General features: G+C 45.9%; 1 protein-coding gene across 3 annotated transcripts in view; it reads right to left on the reverse strand.

The window, feature by feature from the left end:
* The window catches only part of nlgn2a (neuroligin 2a), a 69,899-nt gene that overhangs the window by 10,349 nt on the left and 45,632 nt on the right, over window positions 1–13,918 (reverse strand). The gene's annotated exons all lie outside the window — the stretch shown is intronic.

Genomic DNA, 13,918 nt, shown 5'->3' on the forward strand with positions numbered 1-13,918 from the left:
AGACAAATTCACATTTCCCTTTGAACGAAGCATCGACGGTCAAACGACCGCACCGGTCCACTTGTGCCCATCTCGCCGAGCACGTTCATCCTAATGTGAAAGGACGCTTGGACAAAAGTGACGGTGTGCTCTGCGCGAGATGAAAGCGTCGCGTGAATAGTCTTTAAAAATGGAGAAAAAAAAAAAAAAAAAAGCTAGCCGGGTAGAGAGAGGGCGAGCGAGGGGAGGAGGATAGCGGGTCTTCTGTGAGACTCGGACAAAGGAACTCTGTTTAATCTGACTTCAAGACAGCGGGCACAAAAGCCGGACCTCCTGGGCCATGCAAATACACGTTTGCCTCTTGAACCGTCCCCCATTTGCACTTTAGGACCCGGAAGCTGCATACACGAGCATCGGTGACCCGTGAAATTAGGATGTGATGCTCGCAGCGCCCTCTGCTGGCCTGGCAACATACTGCATATTCCTCTCCGCACATTGATTGAATTCAAATTGACGTTGCAGAGAATGCCATTTTCAAATTGCAAATTCAGTTATTGGTGTGTTAGGTAAAAAAAAAAAATGACGTGAAAAAAAAAAATGATGGCATATTGAATCGCAATTGCAATAATGAGGAGGAGGGGAAAATATCGCAATTAGATTATTTTTCAAAATCGTTCAGGGAAGGCAAAAAATAGACCGCGGAGAGGAGGCGGTGTTGTAAAAATCTTGGCTCATTCATCCTCTTCGTGCGTGTTTCCGTCTTCTCTCAATGGATTTCCCTTTTCAACGTTGTTTTGATGTCTTCTCAAGCTGCACCACAACGTGTGCGCGGACGCAAGCGAAAGCAGGCCAGCTCCCGGCAGAGCACGCACGCACGCACGTTTGCACATTGCGTGTTGAGCTCCCAGGTGGAAGGTTCATCACTTGAACTGATTTCATCACGCGGTTCATCCGGGCTTGCGCACCAACGCACCTCTCGAGGTTGGCAAAAAAAAGGTCGTCCTGACCTCCTCCGCTTGTGCACAAGTCCCTTTTTTTTTTTTTTTTTTAAATATTATTGGGTGCAGCAGCTAAAAATTGTGATTGCAGCGCGTAACCGCAAAATGCTGCAATAGTTGAAACCGAGCTGGCCTAGATTTTGGGACTCCTTCACCACCTCCTCCTCCTCCTCACACTTGGCTGCGGCGTGATGCAGTTTAGCTGAGCTTGGAGCTTGTTCAGCTTGTGTCATTCATGCCTTTTGCCTCATTTTCTTATAAAAAAAAAATATATATAAATAAAAAAAATCCCGATCAGTGTGACAACTCTTTTCCCCTCGCATTTATTTGGAGGCGTTTTGCATCTCGCCAACATGCCAGCACATGAGCGCCGGCTTTTGTGTCGCTGTCCAAACAAAACAAAGACATAAATCACACACACGCCGGACCAATCTGCTTTGCATTAATGAAGGCTCTGCCGGATCATTCATGGCTGGCCTCCTTCCGATTTAAAACAAAAAAAACTAAACATGAGTGTCATAATAGCTACTGCAAACCGAGCGGCAATGGCGAACAATTTACGATCTAATTCTGGGGACTAACCCAGCACATCTGGCGACTGAGCCTCGAACACAGAATCAAAGGAAAAACGGCGACATCTTGTGTTGTAAACAAGACAGCAAGTATTCCCGCCTACGGACCAAATGGAATTTCCCTCACCCAGAAAAAAAAAAAGTATGCATTCAATTTTCTACGACGATATTACATTAACGATCGATTCGTCGCCACGGAAATTCCTGATATCCGGAACGTGGAAGCCATAGCGAAGCCCGCCAGTAGCACAAACCCAAGCAGTTCCCGCGCCGTACAACGGAAAAACTTTGACCCCTCCGCCATGATCGGATCCAAAACGGCGACATGAGAATGACTTTTTGGCCACGAGTTTTGATCATGCCATCCAAACGAAGAAGAACGGTCACGACCGTGGACGAGAGAGTGAAATGCATCCGATCTAGCAAAGCACGATAACGTAAAAAAAAAGTCGATTGTGGCTCAGTCCGATTCCGGCAGTTTACCAGCTCAGAGGCTTAACGGCCGGACTTTTTTTTTTTTTTTTAATTCAGTTTGTCCGGTTTCATTTTTTAATTTAGTTCTTCTACAAATCGATAATAATGTCTGCCCTGACGTCATCTGGTATTTTTTTTTTTTTTACGCATTATTAACCAATTGAAAGTGTTAAAAAGAGCTCACGAAGCAATCTATTCACGTTCTCGAAAGCGCAACTCTCTGAGAATTGTGGCGAAACTCAAGCAGCATTATGTCACCTCAAGATTTAAAGAACAGCAACAATCGAAAATTATAAATATAATTCAATTGTTATCACAAACAAAATACTTCAGAGTTCTTTTTATAGATCGCGAAAGACGAAGAACTAAAGCGTGGCTCGTGATGGAAAAAAAAAAACAAAAAAAAAACGGCACCTAACTGAAAGCCTGACTTATCAAGTCTCTTCTCGACCGATTCCATGACCTTGACAATTAAACTTTGCCAAATTAGCGGCAAAATGACGCCAACGATTGACCCGCGTGTCCAAACGCGCTGACGAATGAAAGTCCCGAGCGTGCGGGCGCACGCAGACGTGAAAAGGACAAAGGCATGATCACAAAGGCGTCTTCAGGCGGAGGACAATTTGCGCGGCACAAAGCCGCAGCACCTGTCAGCCATCTTGTACGGCGTTTATCTACGAGCGCCGCACGATTTCGGGAAGGAAATAGACCACGTCTGAATGCTTGTGAACGAGCCGCCTTTCCCACCAAGCGCTCTTCACGTCGCTTGAGCTGGCCGGCGAATAAACCACGTCAAAGCTGGCCTTGTAAATCAGTCGCCTTCGCCGTCAAGGATATTAAACGCATTGTCGGGCCGTAAACGTGAGTTCAGGAGCGATCGATGGTCGCGCCGGCGCCAGAATGGAAGAAGGAGAAATCCTAACGGCTTTTTTAAAAAAAATTTTCCCTCTGTGAATGAATGGAATCCCGTGGATTGGCTCGCGTCTAACCAACGGATGCGACGCACGGTCCGGACGAGCGGCTGCTGCGTGGAAACTCGACTTCAAGTCTCACTCAGGGGGTGAGGAAATGTTCTAAATATGACTGGGAATGAAAGGAACGTGCCGAGTCAAAAGAACTTTGGTGAAATATTGAAAGGTAACGAGAGGCTGACACTCCGAGTGCCATCAAAGACGTCGGAAAAAAAGCCCTTGATGAATAATTCATGAGGCGGCATAAAAAAGATGCGAGGGAGGCAGCTCAGACGAAAATATACAATGTTCCGATTTAGAATTTAAATCAAGGCAGCTGCTTTAAAAGTGTATAAAAGATGTTGCACATGAAGAGAAATGTTTTTTTTTATAGATTCCACTCTGATGCTGAGCCGGGAAGATGAATTACACTCGAGGCCGGAGCGGCGAGCTTTCATCTTTGCCCAACCCGTGAGCGTTTCTCTTTTCTGCCCAAAACTTCGGAAACGGTCCGAGGCAGGAGGGCAAAGTGGGAAATGATTAAACTCTTGAATTTCAAGCAATATCTCCAAAAAAAAAACGCCGATCACCTGCGCCAAAGCGCGGGACAATTGGACTCAGCCTGGCCAGACTTGCTCACTATTTGGCATCCTCATCGCACTGATTAAAGTTATCAGTGGGAGGCCGGCTCCCTATTTGGCAGGCGGAGGGGGAAGCGCGATGGCTCTCAGCCCGCCGGCTTAATAAATACATCACTGCAAAAGCGAGGCTTAAAAACAACGGGGGAAAAAAATAGCGAGATATTTTCCCATGGAAATGAATAAATGGGACAGAGATCCGCTCGAGCCTTCTCAAAACACAACAAAATTGATGTGAGGGGAATTAAAGAGTTTTTGTCACACTCGCTCCAGTCATACACACGCTGCTGCCCTTGTGGTGTTCCCGCGTTGGCCACATGGGGGCAGTAGAGGACACACAACCTGATACTCTATGTTGTTGACATCTCAGCTCCTCTCAGCTCGTTCGAAGAAGAGGATAAAGAATCTATGCGAAGCACTGCATCAAAAGTCGCAACTATATTTCGCCTTGATTAGTGATATTTAATTTTGGTTAGATTTCAGTTTTTGCAGCGCGGCAGCACTGCGCTCGTTTTCCTCCACTCTCCTCCCTCGATCACCAGAACCTCCATCTGTCTCTTCTTTCGGAACGTCAAGTCTCAAAGTTATTAGTGCGCTAATTACCTCTCACGATCCCTCATTTACCCTCAGAATCTTCTATTCCTTCTCTGATTATAATGAGAGAATGACAAGGGGGCCTATTAAAGATATTGTCGAGGATTGATTGGTGTGTGACGGGACTGGGGAGGCAAAAGGGAATTGGAAAAACAAAAGTGGAGTGCAGACAAGAGAGGAAAGGGAAGGTTACGTCATCAAAAAGAAACGAAAGTTGAAGTTGCAGGTTTGTTTTTTGCATATAGTCTCTCTCTCTCTCTCTCTCTCCCTTTCCCTCTCTCTATCCTTGTTTCTCTCTCTCTCTCTCCCTTTCCCTCTCTCTATCCTTGTTTCTCTCTCTCTCTTTTTCTCTGTCTCTCTCTCCCCTTGTCTCTGTCCCTTTCTCTCTCTCTCTCACTCTCCCTCAATCTCTCTCTCTCATCCCTCCTCTCTCTCTTACTATCACTTTCTCTCTCCCTTTCCCTCTCTCTATCCTTGTTTCTCTCGCTCTCTTTTTCTCTGTCTCTCTCTCCCCCAATCTCTCTCTCGTCCCTCCTCTCTCTCTTACTATCACTTTCTCTCTCCCTTTCCCTCTCTCTATCCTTGTTTCTCTCTCTCTCTGTCTCTCACCCCCCTTCTCTCTCTCTCTCTAGCACTTTCTCTCTCCCTTTCCCTCTCTCTATCCTTGTTTCTCTCTCTCTCTGTCTCTCTCTCCCCTTGTCTCTGTCCCTCTCTCTCTCTCCCTCACTCTCTCTCTCTCGTCCCTCCTCTCTCTCTCTCTCTCTAGCACTTTCTCTCTCCCTTTCCCTCTCTCTATTCTTGTTTCTCTCTCTCTCTCTCTCCTCTCTATCCCTCTCTCTGTCTCTCACCCCCCTTCTCTCTCTCTCTCTAGCACTTTCTCTCTCCCTTTCCCTCTCTCTATCCTTGTTTCTCTCTCTCTCTTTTTCTCTGTCTCTCTCTCCCCTTGTCTCTGTCCCTTTCTCTCTCTCTCTCTCTCTCGTCCCTCCTCTCTCTCTTACTATCACTTTCTCTCTCCCTTTCCCTCTCGCTATCCTTGTCTCTCTCTCCCTCACTCTCTCTCTCTGCATGTATGTTGACTTGTGGAGTTCAATTTAGACAAAAGTAGACCTTTGCCACCATAGGCAAGCAACCCTTCACGCATGATTTAAAGCAAGAACTTCAGAGGCGCACCGTAGATGTGCTAAGCACCACTTTATACGTCAGGCAGGCCTATTTGTTTTTCCTCGCTCGCAGGCTGCAAACGTCTTCTATTGCCCCTTGCAACGCGAGCAGATGCTTTGACAGACAAGTGGCCCGCCACACTTGGCAAGATGGCGCTTTGATGAAACGAGCAAAGTGACGCGACGACAACACGGACAAGCCGATCGCTTTTCGCAGCCTCGCCTTGCCTCGACGCGACTTTCAGTTGAGGTGTCGCGTCCTCGCCGAGCTGTCGGCTTCCGGAGGGAGATGGAGAAATTCGGGGAAGTCTCGAAAATGCGCTTTTGATCTCCCGACACATCTCCAGGATGCCACGTTAGGATAATTAATGACTTGAAAGATTTCCGCTAACAGCTCCAGGATGTCCGAGCAGAAATGCTTTGTTCTCACTTTGAGTAAGAACCTGCCCGAGAGGCACTTTTACAAACGTTTCCCCGAGGCGCAGTTTGTATCAACGGCTGAGTTGTAAACATCTGGACAAAAGGCAGATGCCATTTGTCAAAGTCGTGCCGTGTCACGCAGGCTTTCTAAGGACACATGCTGATGAAACTTTGACAGATGACGCCCGTCATCTCCTAACGCCGCGTTCATCGACGCCCAAACTGCAGCCTTCACAAATAGAGCTGCATTTCAATAAATTGGAATATGTGGGGAAATTTCATTTACTTCAGGAGGTTAATTCTGACACACACACACACACGCACGCACACACACTAACGACAATTGAACACGCTCACCATGTGCATGCTGGCATTTGCAAAGCTTCCATTTTGAGGGCATCTCTTTGTTACATAATTAACATTTGCATGCACACGTCCAAACACACGCACACACTCTCTCGTGTAATTAAATCACCATCATCTGCGTCTATTTTTAAGCGGAGTAAATATCTGTTGATTCTCAGGTAGGGTAAATCTTACATTTTTTGTTTCCCACAAATTCTCGCAAAATTTGCGTCACGGGTGTATTGAGGATATGAATTGGACTGATTCCGAATTCATTTGGAACCTTGACAAGGGGAGACAGAGGTGACGGGAGGGAAGGGTGCTCCAGAACATCGATTTTCATCATGTTGGGGTCAGCAGCACACAAACGTGATTTGGGCGCGGCTGCAGGAGCGAACGTCGCAGGCTCGTCTCTTTGATTAGAAGCTACAAGCGGAACAGGTGTTGGTTTGGAAGGGCGAGGAGGGATATGAGGGGCTGCCACTATTCTATGCGATATATGTAGCAAATTGTCTTTTCGTGGAGAAATGCACACCCTGAGAAAAAGAAAGGGATAGAGAGAGAGTGATAGAGAGAGTGAGTGAGAGAGAGAGGGAGAGAGAAAGCGATAGAGAAAGAGAGAGAGAGATTGACAGAGAGCACAGGAGAGAGAGAGAGCATCAGAGTGAGAGGGACAGAGAGAGAGAGAGAGAGAAAGAGAGAGAGAGACAGAGAGAGAGAGGGAGAAAGAAAGCAATAGAGAGAGAGAGAGAGAGAGAGAGAGAGAAAGAGATAGAGATAGAGAGATTGACAGAGAGCGCAGGGGAGAGAGAGAGCGGCAGAGTGAGAGGGACAGAGAGAGAGAAAGAGAGAGAGAGACATAGACAGAAAGAGAGAGAGAGATCGACAGAGAGTGCAGGAGAGAGTGGCAGAGTGAGAGGGACAGAGAGAGAGAGAGAGAAAGCAATAGAGAGGGATAGAGAGAGAGAGAGAAAGAGAGAGAGAGAGACAGAGAGAGAGAGAGAGAGAGAGGGAGAGAGAAAGCAATAGAGAGAGAGAGAGGGAGAGAGAAAGAGAGAGAGAGACAGAGACAGAAAGAGAGAGAGAGATCGACAGAGAGTGCAGGAGAGAGTGGCAGAGTGAGAGGGACAGAGAGAGAGAGAGAGAAAGAGACAGAGAGAGAGAGAGAGAGACAGAGAGAGAGAGAGCAATAGAGAGTGATAGAGAGAGAGAGAGTGAGAAAGAGATAGAGAGAGACAGAGAGAGAGATAGAGAGAGATTGACAGAGAGCGCAGGGGAGAGAGAGAGCGGCAGAGTGAGAGCGACAGAGACAGAAAGAGAGATAAACTACTTTGCTGTCAGTCACAGCTTTGATGCCATCTTACAGTGTTTTAAATCCACAAAGAACTGCAAATACATCCGAGTTTAGGCTCCACCAGAAAAAGAATCCATCACAAATCTGTATGTGAGAATACAGAATAATTTATCGGAGTGTTTTCATTTCCAGAACGGGAAGGGAAAAACCAAAGCAGTCGTGGCGTTGTGGCCGCCAGAACACAAATGTTCTGTTCTCCATTGTCCTTGCACCCGCCTCCACATCCTTTTGTGGAAACAAACCAGGATTTACAGTTCCCAAGTTGGAATGGACTGCGGCACAAAAGATTGGACACGGGGGCCATCACGACTTGCCTCCTCCTCTTCTGCATTCATGAACGCGCGTCTCGGTCTCTCCGTGCCAGTTCCGCTTCGGATCGATGTCTCCCGTGGGACACCTGAGGCAATCAGGAAGAGTTGATTGCCGTCCCGTTTTCTTCCCGCGTCCGTCCTTTTCCAATCTCAACGGGCGGGACGGGACGCTCGGCACGTATCCGACTCCTGCCTTGCCTCCATCGCATCTCGTCTACCTGGGAATGCTCTCCGCTTATTTTCTTTTCCTATTATCCGGGAGGACATTCAGACCACATTTCAAATTGAACAATTACTCAAGATTCAAACTAGAAACTGATAAGAATTTATTTACAACGACGCCCATTCCAATATTTGGCTGAGAAAATTCAGATCACCAATGAATCGGACGATTATATTTTTTCCCACGTGTACATGTCGATAGACATGCAAACAATCATTCCAAAGAAAAAATCAAGAGCACGCCGCAAGGAATTTGAGCGCTTGACACTCAGCGAATGATCGCAAGAATGCTGGAGGGCCCTTTGCAGTGTTTGGCGGCATTCACTTCATGCATTATCCATACGCTGCATCTAATGCATAAATCAACAGTGGGTGCTAATCTGCAATTGTCAGTCGGCACAAGACTCATGTTCAATAGTTTCTGCATAGACAAAAAAACACCCTTGTTCAAAAAGCCAGGCTTAAAAAAAATGTTAAAAAAAATCACAAATCATTTCCAAACTTTTTCCACCAATGATGTGGCCTATCATCCGTTCATCTTGAATTTGACTCCAAAACCAAACTGTGCACACCCTCTGGTAAATGAGCTCAAATCAATTTCAAGTCAGCGCACACCTGCCACCATTTGAACGGCCTCCGATTAACACCAAATAGAGTTAAACTCGTTAGTTCTTTTATCTCAGGCGGAATGCTTTTCCGTTATTAATTAAGCTGAAGTGTTCCGGCGACGGTCTTTCGCCTTCTTCAGAGTGTCACATGATGATGTCTTGAGACTCGTCTTTCGTTGCTAATGTTCAAATAAAGTTCAGCTGTTCTTGTAGGTTTTCACTGCTGTTATTATTCATTTTTCTGCTTGATGGCAGAAGCCCAAAGTTTTGTAGTAGCACCAACTACTATCATTCCATAGGTCAGTCACGCCCCCCCTCCCTAGAAAGAAGAAAACAATCCACGCCCCCCCACCACCAGCCACTCTCCGCTGCAACTATAAATAATAGCATTTTCGTTGCAAAACAAACCAACACCGTGGAGTAAATACTTGCTGCCCATAATGGGCAAGGAGAGCGTCACTGCCAACTACTGGAGAGGAAGTGTAATTACACTTTTCACTATTGCAGTACGAAGGAGAAAAAAAGCATGTTCCCCAAGATCATACGCGCCAAGGGGCACTATTTGTGAAGCACTGCCATAGGTGCAGTGAATTCTGCACATATGGAAAAGGCAGCCAAACAAAAAAGTCAAATTTATAGGTGGTTAATCAGAGGCACTTAAATGGTGGCAGGTGTGCTACATCACCAGTCTTCGGAGCACTTTTGAGTTCCATCGACCTTAATGGGGAAAAACATTTTGAAATTGATTTATCTGGGTCTCATCTTTTTATATCCTAAGAAAAACTGGGGTGTGTAAAATTTCTGAAAAAGAACGCTTATATATTGCCATCCTGGGCTTGTCGTCCTGCACCACGTTCACCGGCCTGATGCGGAGGGCAGGAAGGGAAAGGAACACTGCCAAGCAGTCAGATCAGGCGCCAAGTCCCGTTTGCTTCTTCCGCCACTTGCCACTCACATCTGCTCCAAGGCCATTTGGAGCCAGAAGAACCGCCCCCCCCCTCCACAAAGTCACCAGGACGACGTATCGGTATATTTCGGTATATTTCCGAGCACGGGACGTGAGTAAGAGCGTGCAAATGCTCCCGTGGCAACAGGTGCTCTTTCAGCCGTCCTTGATGGGATGTTAAAGCTGCGATGGCGAGGCCGCCGCACAGCACAAAGCCTCCCTCGTGCAACGATGGCGTGTCTCCGGAACATACATGATGGATGCAGCGGCGTGAAGACTGACCGGGCACGCAAAAAGGCAACGAGCGGCGTAATGGGCAGAGCGAGCAGAGGGAAAATGAGAAAGCGGAGATATTTGCCGATTGTGCTGGAGGGCCGCTGGCACGCGTCAAGTGTTCTGATGTCGATGTTGGGGAGCGGGCAAACCCAACTAGGACACTTTCCAAAAGAGATCCGTTTAAATTGCTTGATTTAAAAAAAAAACAAAAAAACAACGCAGCATGGCAATAAATGTCAAACAAAAAATAGTTTTAATTGTTCCGCTCATTTTGACTTAACTAAAAACATACAGAATATCGCGCATGACTTGAAAGGACAAAGTGTCATCGTAGTGATTTTGAAGCTCTTAAAGCCAGATCCAAAAATATTCAATTCAAAGACGCGACACATTTTTCTCATCAAAATGCAAAACGCATGCTCAATCGGATAAAGGTCATGGCCTAACATTCCACTTCTTCGCCTTCAAAAACTCTTGAATGTGCTTCGGGTCATTGTCCGACTGCACTGTGAAGTTGGGCCGAGCGATTATGTAAAAAAAGTCATAATCACAATTATTTCGATGGATATTGAAATCTTGATCGATGAAAATAATTATTGCTAGATTTCAAAACAGATTAGGCAGAATACGTGCTTTTGAGTAAGCGCGTGTTTTCCTGCAGCGTTTGTGGATGAATAATCGTTGAGAGTTGGAGGAACAAGACTGGCAGAGGTCGATGCTAATTTCCAGTTAGCATGTCAATGGAATTTGACATAAACTTTAGCATTAGCACGGGTGAAGATTTTTACAGCAAATTCCAACTGTGTGACATGAAACAGCTTTAAGAGTGTTCAGCGACTGCGAAATAACTCGCTTACTGAGCAAGTAGCATGGTGCATTCAGGGTACTTTCACAATGTCGGGAACTTGCAAACACACCGTGTTGTTTGCCACAGTAATCTTCCATTACACTGAGCAACAACTGGCATTTTTTTTGTTGTCGTTTTCGTTAGATTTTTATGCTGATGTAACATTTTTTTTTTTTTAACGTCAATTATTTTTCTTGAGCGATTAGCAGATAAGCAAAATTCCACACAATTCGTAAGACTCGCTTGATTACGATTGGACTCTGATTGGGCCCGCCCCACTATTTGAGAAGCACCAAGTCAACAAAAATTTGGTTCCCCGATAATATTTGAGGATCGAGACGAGACAAAATGAAAAAACCCAATTCCATCTGGATTCATTGCTCAGCCTTTCTTGAATCGGAGCACACAATATTCCCTGAACCACTTCCGAATCCGTTCCGTTGGTTTTATCAGGAGACTTTTAACGACTAACTACCGGGCAACCAGTTCCACTGGCAGCCACGCACGCCCCTCGCCACGGAACGACCTCCGCCGTGCTTCAGTTTCCAAAAAAATCAAAAATCCCGTCCTGCAGTCACTCACACATTAAGTGGGCAGCACTCAAGCATCTCGCCCGCCATATGTTGTTTACCTGCGGCGCACCGGGCAGACAATCGGCGCTTCCAACTCGGAGCGAACACGATGCGCAAGTCGCTCGTCCGTGAAGGCGTGCTCGGATGGACAAAGCTCATCCATCACCCTCGGGATCGACTCAAATGGCGAGCGGCAGCGCGGCGGTCGAGCGCTCGCTCGGCACGTCTGCCTGTCAGTTTGGAGGTCGGCCGTTCTCATCTCGGCCTCGGCTCTTCTCATTCTGCTCGTTTACATTCGACTGGCGCCGTCTGAGAATATTCTCCAAATAAGAGCGCCGTCCCCACGGGGGAGAGCGCCGTCGTCCCGCGGTTCTCCCTCCAGCGCCGCGCCATGACTCAAAGCGCTGTCATCTCAGCGTAATGATGATCAATCCGGGCTATTAGCGGCCCGCAGCTCCCCCGCCGACAACGCTTTGACACGAGAAACATGCATCCGACTAATCGGTCCCATAACTCGGCTCTCGGCGGCAAAAGTGGGCCACGATGAGGAGGGACGCTGATGAGCGAGGCGGGCAGGTAACCAAAGTTGGAAACTCGCAAACACGCCATTGAGCCAACGCCGGCGGGGGTCGCCAATTGGCAGTGAGGGAAAAGGTCAAACTTGAACAAGGACGACCTGCGACAGCACATGAACGTGTGTGTATTTGTGTATGTGTGTGCGTCATACCCAAGGTGCCCTCAAGTTCAAAACGACATCAACAAAAAATAAAATAAACACAACAGCAAATCAAAAAAAAATCAGTCGGATTGTTTTTTTTTTTAAGTTGCTGTTGTGATTAGTTTTTTGTTTTTGAATTTGCTGTTACAGTCACAAAAGAAAATGTAAAAAACAAACAAAAACATATGCTTGTGTTTTCTTTTTGCAGTTGTGATTAGTTTGTTTTTGTGTTTTTTAATTTGCTGTTTTTATTTTTGGGTTTTTGTTTTTTTTTTTTTCCTGTGGAGCAATTTTTTGTGTTTTTAATTTGCATTTCTTGTTTTCTTTTTTAATTTGCTGTTTTTACTTTTTTGTGTTATTTGCTGTTGAGCACTTTTCCGTTTTTAATTGGCTGTTTTTTTTGTTTTTGTGTTTTTTATTTGCTGTTGAGCTATTCTTTTGTGTGTTTTTAATTTGGTGTTTTTACTTTTTTTTGTTTGAATGTTTTTTTATTTTCTGTAGTGATTAGCTTTCAGTTTTGTGTTTTTTTTTCATTTGCCGCTGTGACTAGTTATTTGATTTTGAATATGCAGTAATAATAACACCAAATTCGAAAACAAAAAAATATATACATATTTTTTTTTTTTCCGCGGTTGTGATTAGTTTGTTTTCGTGTTTTTTTCCCCATTTTCTGTTGTGTTTCGTTATTTGTAGTTGTGTTTCACTTCAGGGCCACCATAGATACCAGACTCATGCCTCATATCATATATTAAGTGGAGAAGACTTCAATTCTGGTGGGGGTTGCTATGGAGACTGAGAATTTAGTGTGCAATGTCTGCGTGCGTGTGTGTGTGTGTGTGTATTGATCTATTGTGTGTGAGCGTCATGGCCGGTGTGCTTGACTAGTTCTGCCTGTGTGTCTCGAAATTGTCTCTGGTCATGTCAGGTTGCTCTCACGTTGCTGCCTGATACCACGTGCGCGCAAACACACACACACACACACACACACATGAATCATCTCGAGCAGTTCACAATCAATATTCAACTTATCAATTTGACGACAAGATCTAAAAAAAAAAAACCCATCATACTCACCAGAGATGATTAAATGTGTGCGTGTTAAACAAACAGTTCCGCTGCTAATACAGTTGAAGTTCGATGAAGTTGAAGAAGATCGGCATGGTAACACATGGACGCGGAAATGTGATTGGATTAAAAAAAAAATAGTGACATTCAAATATTTATACTGAAAGCAGAGAAGTGAGCGAATGAAGACGGGAAAAAACCCCAAAAAGAAAGCCTTGCTGGCCCGCACGCCACACCAGTATCTTAAGAGCAATTTGTTAGATTTGACAACAAACACACTGTGCGTGTGTGTGCGTGCGTGTGTGTTTGTGTGCGTGCTTATATGTGTGTTAAAGAGTCATTTAAAACAACCACTTCTAAAGCTTACATTTTGCGTGTTTTACTCCTCGGGGGGGAAAGATGATGCTATATCGGTGGCGAGAATGTGTAATGTGTAATAAACACACACACACACACACACACACCTCAAGAGTGTACAACAACACGGGTTCTGTCGCACACTGAAGCGGCTCTGCGGGTTTTATTTTTAGCATCGCAGGCAAATCCACCCCCCACCCCCCCTGCTCTCCGGCCTCCCGCTCATCTCTCTCCTGCCATCCCTTCTCTCATCTCTCACCCTCGTCTTTGTGTGTTTGCGCTTTGATACCCTCTGCACTCTCCGTCATTGATGACGTGTGAACGGATGCATCTCACTTTCATCCCCCTCCCTTTTTCATGATGTACGTCGCCACGGCAGCCGAGCAGCGTTGAGGTCAAGTGCCGGGCGGCGCGTTACGTATTTAACGCTGAGCAATTCCCTGAGCGCACACATGCCTGGGATTACGGGCGTGCCGGAATGTCGGCCATGCTGCTGAATATTGTTGGATGCT

This window comes from Idiotropiscis lumnitzeri, chromosome 4 (assembly GCF_059441095.1).
Source record: "Idiotropiscis lumnitzeri isolate Australia: NSW breed Sydney's pygmy pipehorse chromosome 4, RoL_Ilum_1.0, whole genome shotgun sequence".
NCBI lineage: Eukaryota > Metazoa > Chordata > Actinopteri > Syngnathiformes > Syngnathidae > Idiotropiscis > Idiotropiscis lumnitzeri.